The sequence below is a fragment of the Opisthorchis viverrini genome (genome assembly GCF_000715545.1).
Source record: "Opisthorchis viverrini unplaced genomic scaffold opera_v5_123, whole genome shotgun sequence".
NCBI classification, from domain to species: domain Eukaryota; kingdom Metazoa; phylum Platyhelminthes; class Trematoda; order Opisthorchiida; family Opisthorchiidae; genus Opisthorchis; species Opisthorchis viverrini.
This window is the reverse complement of record NW_008751777.1, coordinates 1077421-1091758: the sequence shown is the minus strand read 5'-3', so window position 1 is coordinate 1091758 and position 14338 is coordinate 1077421. Positions and strand designations below refer to the sequence as shown.

At 46.7% G+C, this 14338-nt stretch overlaps 1 protein-coding gene across 1 annotated transcript in view; it reads left to right on the top strand.

Annotated features, from left to right (window-relative positions):
- T265_06061 (hypothetical protein) overlaps positions 1-209 on the top strand; it is a gene marked incomplete at both ends in the record, with an annotated part of 228146 nt that extends 227937 nt beyond the window's left edge. Inside the window, one exon of the mRNA XM_009171231.1 lies at positions 27-209. The remainder of the gene's footprint in view (positions 1-26) is intronic.
- Positions 210-14338: the final 14129 nt, after the last annotated feature.

Sequence of the window (14338 nt, the reverse complement as noted above, 5' to 3'; positions counted from 1 at the left end):
GCAGGAAGGAAGTGGAGCTGGTTCAGGTGGTGGTGCCCGGGGCCCGACGATTGAGGAAGTGGACTGAATAGTGCGAGTCACCCATTAATTAGCATCACGGGGCCCGACGATTGAGGAAGTGGACTGAATAGTGCGAGTCACCCATTATATCATTAGCATCACTCTTAATACACACTTATTTCTCTCAGTAGTCCTTTTTTAGAGTCCGGTTGGTTTGGGAGGCATATTGGCATTTCACGTACTCGACCACTGCTATGTTTAGGGAGTAACGCTACTATGTGTAATCGTGCTAGTAGGATTTTGATCGCAGTATTGTCCCTTCGTTGTGTGGTTTCGCTTTTCTACGATTAGAGGCAGCAGCATGAGTGTTGATGCTGTGCTTCACTGCCACAACTCATTTACTGGCTTTCAGACCACTGATAGGACAGTCCTTTCCGACACCGTAGGCTACTGTATTCTTAACCTCAGCCGACGCGCCCGCTTAAGGTGTGTTTTCTCGCTCTTTGGTTCATTTGATGGGCTGCTACAGTGCACGGGTTTCGAAATACTGGTGAGTAGCAGGTATCTGGGTGTAATTCCGTGACATGAGGTTGCATAGTCTCTTCCGCTCATTGATTAGGAAGTTGGTCGTTTTCGGTTTTCCGTTGGATATCTGTGATATCATATCTATTTATCCGGCACATTCTTGCAGACCTTAATGTTGCATTTCGGCGACAGGGGAACACGCAAAGGTGAGAAAAAAATGAACGACAGCAGAGTTCAGTTAGTTGACGTAGGCTTGGAAGAGTGACACCCATCCCGGAGGAGTGCAGGACAAGTATAGAATAGGAGAGGACTGGGGTAACCCAAAATCCCAAGTCTATAAGTGACGATAGTAACAGGGGCGAGTTGGCTCAGTTTTTAGAGCGCGAATTCACTGACCGGAAGGTCCGTGGTTTGAACCCGACCTCTGCCTTTCGACTTCCCCTATCTAGGCTTGGGCAATCTGCGGTATGCCATCCCTCGTGCTTCCTCCTGCTGACAGGGCAGTTAAGTGCCGAAAGGGTTCTACAGCTGAGTGATTTACGATGGTCACAGGAGGAGATGCAAGGAGAGGATATATGTTTCGGCTGGACATATGGAAGGTGTCCTAGGATCTTTAGAGGGTAGGGGTACAATTGACCTGGACCCAAGACGGGCAGACATCAGTGGCCTGCTGCGAAGTGCAGGGATTCCCGCACCATCATCGAGAGGGAAACACAAATCCAGATGAGGAGTATTTAAACTAGCATGGACCGGAGCATTGTGAAAGTTCACTGGAGGTATGGGGACGGAATGAAATTGAGCTAGGGCCAAAGTCACTTTTGCTGGGCCAGTAGCTTGCGCTGGATTCCGTTTAAATTACTGCTACAACTGTTGGTGTTAACAGTTGGAGAAAGACCAGAGAAGGGAGCATTAGGTTCACGAGGCACGGGCGCTTTGGGAGGAAGCCTTGCTAAGTTGAGGTCCCCATAGAAACTGGATCAAGATGACAGAAGTTTATGTGAGAGAGCCAGCGCGGCGGCGCATTATTTTAGGACTTCGGTGAATGCCCTGCGGATCCGGATCACACAGAGGGAGACAAGTTTTGCCATTTCGCCTATGGGGAGTGCGACAGTTTAGGGCAGTCAAATGCACGTTCTGTGGAGTTAGTTGGTGTGGATACCAGGGTTTACGGCGACTGTGTAGAGGCTGGTAAGCGCTCGAAACACGTGTTATGGCGTGAGATTGATGGGTCCATTCGAGTTCTATTGGGATATTGGAAGTGAATCACACTGCAGATCAGCCGCTCGTAGCCCAACAGTTTATTGTTCAAGATACTAGTCAGTAGGTCGCGGTTTTGAGACTCCCTGGAGTTTCCTAATGTGCGTATTGCCGGCGGTTTCCAATAAGGATTAAGCAGTTGTTCAGTGTTTATCTGTTCCCCAGCATAGGTCCGTTCCACCGACACTATAAAACCCCATTAAAGATTTTCAGTTTTCCTCACACTACTAACACCGCTGGAGAACATAGGCTTTTGTTTAATCATCGAATAGTGGGCTTATGTGTCTGACGGTGGTTGTGCTTCGCTTGGTCTCCATCTCACTTCAGAGACACTTTCCGTGCGGTGGCTTAATTGGGCTGCAAAGTTACCGTGGCGACGTATGCATGGTGTTCGTTTTCGGGTTAGCAGTCTGTGGATGCGTCCAGGGTACCCCGTCCTTACAGATGGAGTGTTGGTTGGGACGAGATGTTCAAATACTTGAAAGTATGAGACGACGTTTCCTTTTCAAGGTAGTATGGGCGAGATACTCTGGGTCGGCCACCTAAACGATTCTAATTTGTCCCTTAAAATGATTTTTCTCCATGGTGGCATGCGAAGCGCGAGGTACTTATTACAGGGACTTCTGTATTGCAGGAGTTCTCATGAAAGGACGGCTAGCCGCTCCTGCTCAATGACCGAAGATTGCTATCATGCCGCATTCGTTGGCAAAGATGAAGTGCAGGCATTGTGGGCGTTGGACAGTCTGTAATCTCGAGGAATGAGGGGATCTTGTGTCATCTTAGTGGTGTACTTGTATCCAGGAGGATGGGCGTAAAACCAGATTTGGGGATCGGAAGCGTACCCCAATCCTTGCCGAGTGGTTAAGACCCCACAGTATAAGGGGAGATGGGAGTGGTTTAGGCCATGCACTGATTGAAGGAGATAAGATAAAAAAGGGTTGTAGTCCGGTGATGATGGGGAGCGGTAGATAGGATCGATGAGTAGCACTTCTTGTTCCTTTGGGTGTGTCCGAGGGGAAAACAACTGAACGTATGTTTCATCGGGCTCTATTTGCGATTCTTAGTTGATTCCTACTTCCATTACCAAAAACAGAATCGTCAATGGGTTTTAAACATTTTCCTAACTCTAGTCCGCAACCGCGCTTCACTGACAGTGAAGCCATTAATCCTTTTCATTCTCTAGTCCGCGACAGTAGGCTGCCCAGATACACTCACGTGAAGCTTAATAGACGCTGTTTGCAGTATGAGATGCCGTTCGCGAGGGGGACTTAACCAATTGATATGATAATCACCTTCGGGATGGTATGCTGGTGTGATTTATTTTGCGTATGCGTTTGATCTGTCTCAGTGTACTTAAGACACGCACGTCGGGACTCTATACGTTGTACACCAACATACCAATCATGAAGAGTCATGACCGTCAAGCGGAAATCCGAAGGTAGTCAGGTGACCATAATCAGAGTCTCTTGGACATACAGTACAAGAATATAAGGGCGAACGATATTATCTTCAGTAGTAGCTAAGCTATATGGTCTAAACTCTATGATACACCGGCAAATGGGAGAGGTCTGTCGCGTCCAAATTTATGCACAGTCGATAGGCCCTAATATGAATCCAGCGGTGTGGTGACGCCACACCTTTTTCGAGGCGTAGTCAGCGCCGTTGTGCTCGATTATTCGTCATGCTTTTCCTCGCACTTAAGCGCACACCGGTTCGTAGTGATGAGTAGAATTCGAGCACTTGAACATCCAAAGTTCTACTCGGACCTTGGAAACATTCAACCAAAGTATATGTCAACCGCGACGGCTTTTCGGTTCCAAGCCACAGTGCCACTGCCACTCTAGAATGATGACTTTTTCTGTGTTGCAAACGTACTTGGGGAAGCATAATGAACGAAACGACTATTCTTTGACGGAATTAAATAGAATTACGGTTGGATCACATTCATCGTTGGAATAAAAAGCGAGTTTGTACTACTCTACAGTGTTTTTTTTTCGGCGAGAAGGTCCAGTCTTTCGCCCTCGAAACTCACTCCACCCTGTTTGACTGGGTGTGTGGATCACCGACATTCTTTTGAAGCTTCTGACACAGTTTTTGCTCGCAAAACAGTACAGTCACTCGATATTTTCCGCATACTGCTGTGTCGTGGTAGTCGGGTGCGCATTTGCTACTGGAATATGAAGAAATCTGGTGCACCCCATCCGGGCCTTTGTTGGGGGATGGCGAGGTTGGTTTCATGGAACTCGTAGGGCGGTCTCCCAGGGTTCATCAACTGCAAGCCGAACGTTAAGCGCCCGAACCAGACTTCTCCTAACTGAGAGGTGGGCTTCTTTGTGCCTGGCTTACTGCCTCATCTCCGACTTGAGCCAATACCGGCAAGGAGACAGTGTTTAAACCAGTCAATCGTAGATCATCATGATTGATCACGTTAGGTTTCGCGTGGCTAGAAAGATTGAGGGCGCATTGGCTAGATTAATGAGAACCTGCTTTGAGGCACGCATTTGCACCAATCTACACATTTTCAGTCCGAAGTTTCCCAAAGCCCTTCGTTAAGCCATTCTCAGATTATTTTGACTACTTTTTAAAGAGACGCAATAGCAATTTGATCCCGCAACCACAAGGCCAAATACACGCGGCAAAAGTGACAACTTATGCCTGATTCACTCGCATATATGCATCAAGCCACCTAAAATTATCCATTAGAAACAGGTATGGTATGCGTCTTCAGTTACACCTAAACGGTAAGCAGGAGTTGGGCTGCTTGAACCCCAGACTTGTCTTTTTGAAACTCGGATCTCCCATTTTAAGTTGTGTCAAACTCTCTACTGATTGATACTTCAAGCATTCGTGGAACTGTCTGACTGCGAAGACCTGATAGGCAGGTCAGTCGATCGATCTAACCAGGACAATTACTGGGTTGTTGTTCGAGGAGTTAACCAAACCTATCACATCGCCCCATCGTGAAAATTCAGACAGATGTCCGGAGTTCAAAATCCGATATGACCATGGGTATTCGCTAATACGAGCGAAACTCGAGTCCAACACCTTACCCCTTTGGTGTGGGCTCACCGGAATAACTGCGTCGGGACAAAAGAATGAATTCCAACGAGGGATTTCGCTAAGTCTCCCTTAAGAACAGAACTGGTGTGCCAATGAATGCGGTTTTCAGGGTTCTAAAACTTTTTTGATCAACTTTAGGAATTTCCGAGCCCAGCGGCTAGTCACTATATAAAAAAGTGCTGCATCAAACGAATGCGTAAAAGCATTACATCGATAGATGATGACTGCGGATATCGTATCGCTTAAACCGGACAGCTGAGCCAGCTCTGTCCTTTTAAACAAAGTTTATTATGTGTTCCGCCAGCAGCGGAACTGAAATGTCTTCAGGCGTTTGATAACCGTTGTTTCAGGACTGTAGCTAGTGTGGACTGGTGTCGGCGAATCTACAACGAGGCAGCCAGAAAATGAGCGTTGGGTTGTGTAGAGGGGAATTCGGTCGAAGAATATGTCCAGCTTCAGAAGCCGCTTTGGTTATGCCACGTATTACGCATGCCGAACCATCGTTTGCTGAAGAGTGCTGTTTTGTGTGCCCGATTCAGAATGAAGTAGGCATAGAGATGGTCAGCGTGTGACCTGGTAGCAGGTATAAAAAGCTTGGGTTTTGTCGGTGCTAACAGCCTCCCTGGATGGGGTTCGCATGGTCCTTCCCATGAGCCGTTGGCTGCTAATTGATGTCAATGAGATTGCTCGATTCCATCCAGGTTATCTCAGTTAGTATATTGGGTGGTAGGCACCCCGGAATGATTGCGGTAGGCTAGCACAAAGTCCACTCCTCGTCCACTTTCTACAATAACACTTTCAAAAAATATGATTTTACGGTGGCGAAGCGTAAGTATTCAGTACTGAGGGGACGAGATGGCCCAAGTGGTTAGAGCGCGAATTTACTGACCGAAAGGTCCGTGGTTCGAACCCGACCTCTGCATCTCGACTTCCCCTGTCTAGGCTTGGGCACCCTGGCAGTATCCCAGCCCTCCTGCTTCCTTCAGGTAGCGTGGCAGTTAGGTACCGAAAGAATGCTACAGCCGAACAATTTTTTTTCGATTTCTAATATCGTCAGTCCTTTCAGAGTAACAGTCTGGGAACTCGTGACGAGTGCCTCCAATGTAAGTAGACCTGAATGGGATACGTGTCAAAAAACACGGTAGTTCTGGCGCGGATATCTTACGGGAACGGGAGGCACATCCTAGTGTAAACAGATTTCCGAGGGTTGGTTTCACAGTTGGCTGATTTACCGGAATGGCGATTATCCGGCGACACTCAAATTTCATCAATCTTCGAAGCATGGTGAAGTTGATAACCAACTCCGCATTGTGCTGTAAAGTTTCGCTGTTCCTTCCGAACCGATGTACGTTTTCAAACAGCAAAAACGCCCGCAGGATAGGTTCACTGAGGATGCAATCTTTCTACTCCACAGGTCGAACATCTCCAAAGTTTCTCGATCAAAGTAGGAACTCGTGAATTGCTGAACAATAAGGTCAGTGAACGGGGCAAACCTTTACCTTAAAGGTAACCCATAGTCAAGGTGGACAACGCTGTCACATGACTGCGTCTTGTGAGACAAACCTGGGCAAGAATGGCGGCCTGCTTGCAAAGAACACTTGAAGCAAGTGCATTTGACCATTACATAACTGCTCAGTATGGATGGAGCGCATATTAGTCATCATAGGATGTAAGAAATATGAGCATACAAAACTTGGCAACAAGCGCACTTTGGGTGTTACGGCTGAACTAATGTTGTGATAATGATAAGTCAAGATCACCACAATTTCAGCTGATGAGTACAAAATCTTACCGGACAAGCGTTCTGATAATATATTCTCGATGGAAAGTAACATATTAGTAGTTTAGTAGGCTTGAACATGTTTGTTGCTGTACGCCTCAACTTTCGTGAGCCACTGCTGAAAAGTAGTCAAGAACTTGTAAGTCATCTTCGGCATACTGATGTTTCATCATTTGTTCTTTCGACGGAATTAGAGTTATCCCCCCACTTCCATGGTTTCTCCATGCCAGTGATGTACTGCGCTTTTTTTCCTTTCCAGGAAGTTGGGCTCATTCATCTACGTGTTGCCGAGGGTTTGGGCACGTGTCTCCAGCTCACCGGCATGATTGCACGGCTGTGTAAAGTTTCCATGCCACAAACATCCACATAGATTTCTCTGCTTTTTCCTCACGCCAAAGTCCATGCTGTTGCAGATTTAATAAACTATTTTTGTCTCCGTTATTGGGCAATTTATGTTCATCCCGGAGGGGAGGGGCAACATTGCACAACTGCGACAGTGTCCGTACGTCGGTCGGAATTAATGACCATCGCCTCTTTCAGAACTGCTGGTCCTGATACTGGTCCAGTGTAACATAGTTGTCTGCTTTCCCCTTTCCGTTTTTATTAGCGTTTAAGCCAAATTGTCAAGCTGAAGGCATGGATGTTTGACTAGCTTGCGACAGGATAACAACGCAAGCTACGTTACAAAGAAGAACTCGAATAAGCGACACTCAATTCAACTTTTGAGGTTATTTGTGCCTTTCTCCAGGGCTTGTCACTGACATTTCCGTGAACACTAGAGAAATCCTGTTGAACGGTGCAGGTGATATTAGAGGCGAATCGGTTCGCTTTGCTGATGCCCTGACACAATGTGCCGCCTGGAATTTTACAGCTGTCGATACCACATATTGTTTCGTCCGGACCGTTGTAACAGAGGTGGGCTTGGCACAAAACGAAACCGTTCGATAAGATCATTTAGCATTTCTGTGCACTGACTCATTTATTTTCAACTGTCAACATTCGTTCCGACAAGGAGATTCATTGTTGCCAGTATCTTCTCACTCTGTAGAATGACTGAGGCTTGGTGACTAATCACAGTTTTAGAACAGGTAGGGCACGGGGTTATTCGACTGTGCTGTAGTGCGCGACGAGTCAATATCGCTTACCCTCTCAGGTTGAAGCACACAACCTCAATGCGGTGACACTGATCGATCGAGCAGCCTAAAAGCGTGATATGTGATCGTGTCGCTCCGCATAGTCAACACATGTTCTCGACTTACTCGCCCGGGGTAGCCCGCAACAGCGAGAACATTCGAGTTGCTACTGCGGGTTAACATGTCGTGATCCACCGCTTAATGCCATGGGCCTACCTGCAGTAAGCGAATTTTCGACGTCAGATAGCAACTAACATCCCATACGTACATTTGTTAGTATTGAAGACGGTAGCAACTAGTTGTTCCGGTGCCGATCTTGAGAGCTAGAGCCAGATACGTGCACTTATCAGCAAAACCATCTTGTAAAGTTTGCACTGCGGCATTTTCACTGGGTGTTCCGCGATTTAACTGCCCAACTTGCACCTGGCTGACGCCAAGTACTGATAGATACATTTATCTTAAGTTCACTTATGACGAATAAAGCTACCGTCCTCCATAAAGTTGAACATTTACTCGGTTTTCCAGCATTTTCTCAACTACAGGATTTATATTCGAGAAACCCCGTGGTTACATCCTTCAGATGCCCGATGAAATGTTGAACAGACACCACTATTGCAGACATCATTGTTAGATGTCAGGCATAACTTCAAAGGTAAGCACTCAAGTGATGTGCTTGCATAAAGAGAATAGGTCAGGCATCTGAAATTATTACAAATTACTGTGTAATTCATACGCCGCCAAACTTGCAATCGAATCGAATCTTCCATCAGCTCCTGAGATAAAAGAAACCGTACAGCACCACAAACACCGACGAGCTGGTCACGCCATTATGTCCACGTTTGACGGACAACTGGATTCGCGCTTGCGACGTTAGATAGTCGGGTACCTCAGCTAACCCATCTTTCCTAACATGGTGCCGCGACAACCTGGCACATTATTGTGCTAATCTGAATTAGGCTGACAACAAAACGAATAACTGCAGTCCACTCTGATCGATATGTACAGACACCTCGTGGCTAACTGGATTTCCAGAAACGATAACAATTGGAATGTGCTCCTGAAACTCCACACCGTTTCCAAGGCCTGAATCTACAGCATTAGGTCGTGCTACAGACAGTCACGTGACAGTCAGCTGCTCATCAGAACCATCCACACAAAGCTGCAGCACGGAAGGGAGCACACATAAATAGTACACATAAACCGCTCATGAGGCGGCATTACGATGTGTTGAAGTACTCTGAATGTGAATTACGAAGCACTAGCCCACCAAGCGATCGAATTCACTCAGAATCACCGTGTGACTAGTCCTGACGACTTGGATAACAGCACACGTTTCGATTGGGACTAAACTGTTCGATCAGTCATCAGTGAGTAGATGCAGTCAATGCCTTACCAGCCTAGACGCATAATAGTGGTCTGTTTTCCGTTTGCGGTGGACACTTTTGTCGGGTGCTGAGTGTACGCGTCTCCCGAAGCCATTTTTTTCTTTTTGTAGCCGACCACTCGAAAATGATAAATGCTACTGCGTTGAGGATCAACACACTCGGAGAGAGCATTCGTGATTCCTACGGAGTGTGTACAGCAAATCTATCTTGGCAGAGCTACCTCTCCAGAAAACAATCTGAGGTGTCGCCGCATCGATTATCTAATGTTTCACATCACACCCAGACACTGCGTCAGAGGCCCGAATTGTCAAACACAGAGAGCCTTCACTGATTTTCTGCATGTATCTGCCATGACTCTCACCCACAGTGTAGGTCAGGTCGGATGGCAGAAGTGTACCGCTGTCTGTGATGCTGATGTTGTGTCGGCATTTTGATAAACGCCACACTGGCCTTCTAAAATCGGAAAGTGATTGCGTCTTTCCCCAGCCTGACGGGATGTTTGCACCTGCCCAGATAAAAGGACATCTTTAGCGATTCCATGGGTTCAGGTGGAAGCATGACAGCTGAGTTTGATCCCACCGAATGCGTCAGCAGCAGTTTACATTTAGCAGGTGCAAGGCGCATTCCAACCTACGCAGCGGAATTACTTCGGATATTGACAACGAGCGCTCCAGGATTGATTTTGAACCACGAAGTGTGAAAGTCCGGTGAAGTAGAGTCAGGCGGCACATCGATTACGACATTGAAGAGAAAGGGCGACAAACGACAATCCTGTCAGACCATAGGATGTGGTGAAATCAGGAGAGAATTCGACTTGAACACGTAAGCGTTCATGGGAAGACGCATTATACAGTTTCTGACGACCGAGGGAGACAAAACCATAATTCAGTTAAGCGAATGATCAGCCATTGGTGGTCATCGGAAGGAGTGGCACATTTCCGGCAGTTGTGGCAAAGTAAAGATACGATCGATGAAAACGGGACAAGCACGAAGTTCAGAAGGGTTCTCGCGAGTTTGACACTCCATGACGGATCAACCTGAGTAGAGTTTGTGGTCACTAGACTGGTACCCTGGTGGCTTTCACACGATGACCTCGCACCATTCTTGAATATGGAGGCCACCGTTCATGTGCTCGATTCTGCCAGTATTCTGTCCGATCAATTAGTGCACTCCCATATATGTGGACAGTGTTTGCTCATACTGGCCATATCGCAGATTGGGTGCACCGTCGTCGAACACACCAAGTCCCATACGAACAACTACTACTCATGTAACTTGATCACATTTCAAGATGATAGTCGCGACTCATGGAAGCACTCAGTGACTTATCCCATTCATCCGGCACACACACATATAGCTGAATGAATTCTGAGCAAATGCGAGGAGAATATAGTCAATAAACGTGACGATCATTAGTAAATGTAGGGAACGAAGTATCAGAGCTGGCATAGTTCGGTGTGTGTCTACTCACTCTCATGTCATCCCTGATAATTGAAAGTGCACGTTCCTGCTTCGAGTTCGACCAGGTATCAGGAAGGACCTGAATACTCGTCGGAATCGCTGGAGTAGATGCTATTGGCCGGTGGACCCATCACAAGGCCATCGTTGTGCACTAATCTTCGGTGTCTTCGAGGTAGCACTTTCCCACAGACCTACTCTAACGGCAACACGCAAGTATCGAGCACAGACTTGCTGTACATACAAACAGAGTGACAGATGCATCTCTTGACTACATACACCACTGGGCGCTGACGATGCTGAGCAACAGACCTAGGCAAGTTCGCCTCATCTACATTCCGAAGCGAATTGCTGTTGACGATTCGATGACTTCAGGAAATAGAAACTTCGCTCAACTGTGAGTAGCCGTAAATCATTTAGATACCGCTTAGTGTTCCACAACTGCATTCGGCATCAGCAAATTTAGGTCACATGATTTCACCACTAACCGTTCGCTCAGGTAAACAACTAACCATTGAGCAAATTACGCAATGACAGGAACATGAAGATGTCCTCCATCCTTTTAAGAGGATTCGAGCAAATATCGCACCGTGTTCAGCGGATGACAAACGTGATCGTTGACATGAACTCAGAAGTCAATATCTTAACTGTTAACCGAGTAACAATGACTTAGACGAAAAAATTCGCCAAGTCGGTCGGTCCACCAATGACATGAACCTGAAAGTGCCAAGCGTCCTCATCGGAAGATTTGAGGACATATCAGGCCGATCACTTTACTGAAGGGCTGTGCACTTTAATGACGTGTCCTGGTATGTACCACAAAACCATGCCCATCACGTGCTTCTATCAGTGCTTTCGACCCGAGCTCCCGTGCACTTTTTACACATGCCAACCAAATGAACTTTGCCTGTCAAGGACACAGCGCTCTGCCAAAGGGATACAGTGCCAAAATGGGAAACCCGGACAAGCTTTGTCGATTCAATCAACCAGGGGGACTGGCCATGTCACTCATGACAGATTTGTGCTAAATCCCCGGTTCGTTGGAGAACTACCAAACAAGACGGACTATAAATACTCACCGTGGTACTTAACCCTACAGCGAGCTTGATAGTTGAATTGCAAACGTTTCATCACCAATCGAGGTGACATTGTCAGAGAAAGGTTCAGTAGGTGAATTATTTCTTTTGTTGCCTGTGATTACATAGCTTCTAAACAGCATTTGGTAGTTCTGAAAACGGTCTTCGCGTAGTTTGATTGATCCCCTGTGAATTTGAGTTGGTCTCAATTTCTTCTGCCTGGTTCGTTCGTTGGACGCATTCGATTAGACGGTTCTGTGTGTGATTATTCCATTGTGATTCGATCGTTTTCTTCTTGTTTTGTGGTCTGAATTCGTTTCCTTGATCGGTCGATTCAGTGGTCTTCTATTTTTAGTAGTTTTCTTCCTTTAGTTCCATCAGTCCGTTGGTTGTCGTTAGGTTTCTTGATTTCCCGTGACTGTGGTTCTTTCGCTCATAACGGCTGACAGATTGGGTCAGTGTCGAAGTGTTTATCGATCGACTGACTTTATGTGGGCTACAACACCTCAGCGAACTCTCGCTCCCGTTTTGTTCTTGCGTGAACAAGTATTTGGACACTGTCCCAATTGGACTTGTGTCCTTCTCTGTCTTCGTGGATTGAAACAAGTGACATTGGGTCATGTCTTCTGCTGGCCAGCTTGTGTTGGTGTATTCTGGTAGCAAGTTTTCTCTCAGTTTGAACAACATAGTGTTTGTCGCAGTCGTTTTTAGACCAAGTTCGTCTTCCTCACTACATCCAACCTTTTCTTTGGTTTCGAGATAGGTCTTCTCAACGTGTTTGCAGGCTTGAAGGTGACTGTAATTCCGTTGCCGTAAGTGTCGTGCACTCATCTCCACGACGTTTTTGATATACCGCAGCGTAATCTTCCTCTGTTCTGGTTGTGTTGACGGATCAGCTTGTTGGTGGTCTCGTAAGCACCTCCATATTAAAATCCTCTGGTAGCCGTTATTTCGGAATATCTCGTACAGTCTTCGCTCTTCTTTTTTCTTCGCCTCTGTCGTGTTGCAGTGCGTCTCGATCCGCTTGAATAGGGTTCAAACACCGTTCCGTTTGTGGCACTTCGGATGGCTGGCGTAGCTGTTCAGAATTTGGTCTGTATGCGTTTCTCTCCTGTATGCTTCAGTTTGCAGCTGACCGTTTGTTCTGCTTGTGACGAGCACATCTAGGAACGTCAATTTGTTGTTCTCCTCCGTTTCCATTGTGAAATGGATGTCGGCCTGATATATCTTCAAATAGCACGCTGCGGGAAGTGGAAGGTGCTTTGGGGGGCAGGGGGGAATCTCTCAACGTATTGGTCGTTTTGCGCGCCTCTCGGTGCTTACATCAGTCCAGTGAGTGCAATGAATCCGTAGCCCATCCACAGGATGACATGCGGAAGTGACGAACCTACAGGAACACTGAATAAGCAGCAGGTGCTGTAGGGTTAAGTACCACGGTGAGTATTTGCAGTCCGTCTTGTTTGGTAGTTCTGCAACGAACCGGGGATTTAGCACAAATCTGTCATGAGTGACATGGCCAGTCCCCCTGGTTGATTGAATCGACAAAGCTTGTCCGGGTTTCCCATTTTGGCACTGTATCCCTTTGGCAGAGCGCTGTGTCCTTGACAGGTAAAGTTCATTTGGTTGGCATGTGTAAAAAGTGCACGGGAGCTCGGGTGGAAAGCACTGATAGAAGCACGTGATGGGCATGGTTTTGTGGTACATACCAGGACACGTCATTAAAGTGCACAGCCCTTCAGTAAAGTGATCGGCCTGATATGTCCTCAAATCTTCCGATGAGGACGCTTGGCACTTTCAGGTTCATGTCATTGGTGGACCGACCGACTTGGCGAATTTTTTCGTCTAAGTCATTGTTACTCGGTTAACAGTTAAGATATTGACTTCTGAGTTCATGTCAACGATCACGTTTGTCATCCGCTGAACACGGTGCGATATTTGCTCGAATCCTCGTACGACGATGCTCGCTACTTTCATGGTCGTGTCATACTTCCTCCGTCCTCAGACGAGACGGATATGCTAAACCATTGTTGGGTGCTTCCAGGTATGACAATAGCCAAATCAATGCTTTTGCTGTTTGCTTAATTATTCAACTGGGATTTGGTTTCAACAACTGCAAATCACGTGGTATATCTGTCGCACAGGACATCAGTCTAGTTCCGATGGCTTATATGTTACCCTGTGCTGTATGCAGGTTAATTCATCATGATGATAGTCATATTCCCGAGAATCCAACTGCGTTTTGTCCTGGCTGTGGTTTACTCGATCATATCGTCAATTAGAGAGAAGTGCCGCTACTGTGTCACTGGTTTCTTCCCATCTGAAAGCTATTTCTAACTCCATTTGACGTGTCTGTCGATGAAGCGTGTCGCCCATCACTTTTAAGGTTTCTATACACCTCTTTCCATGACAGCCTGTTTATCTGCGGCAAAATCCCTTCCGAGTTCTTTGTGTCCCCTGCTGTGCTTGTGTCGTTACTCCTTCTAACGTTCCCAAGCGATGTGCGTATGAGTCCTGTTTACTCCTGCGATATTCCCTCACAGACCTCCAGTATGGAAATGGTATTGCTCTGATTAAATCAGGCCAATTGGAATAGACTTGTCATTCTTAGTATGTAAATACTTATGCTGGCAAGTGTGCAGGGTTACTTCCACACTGCTTGCAGAG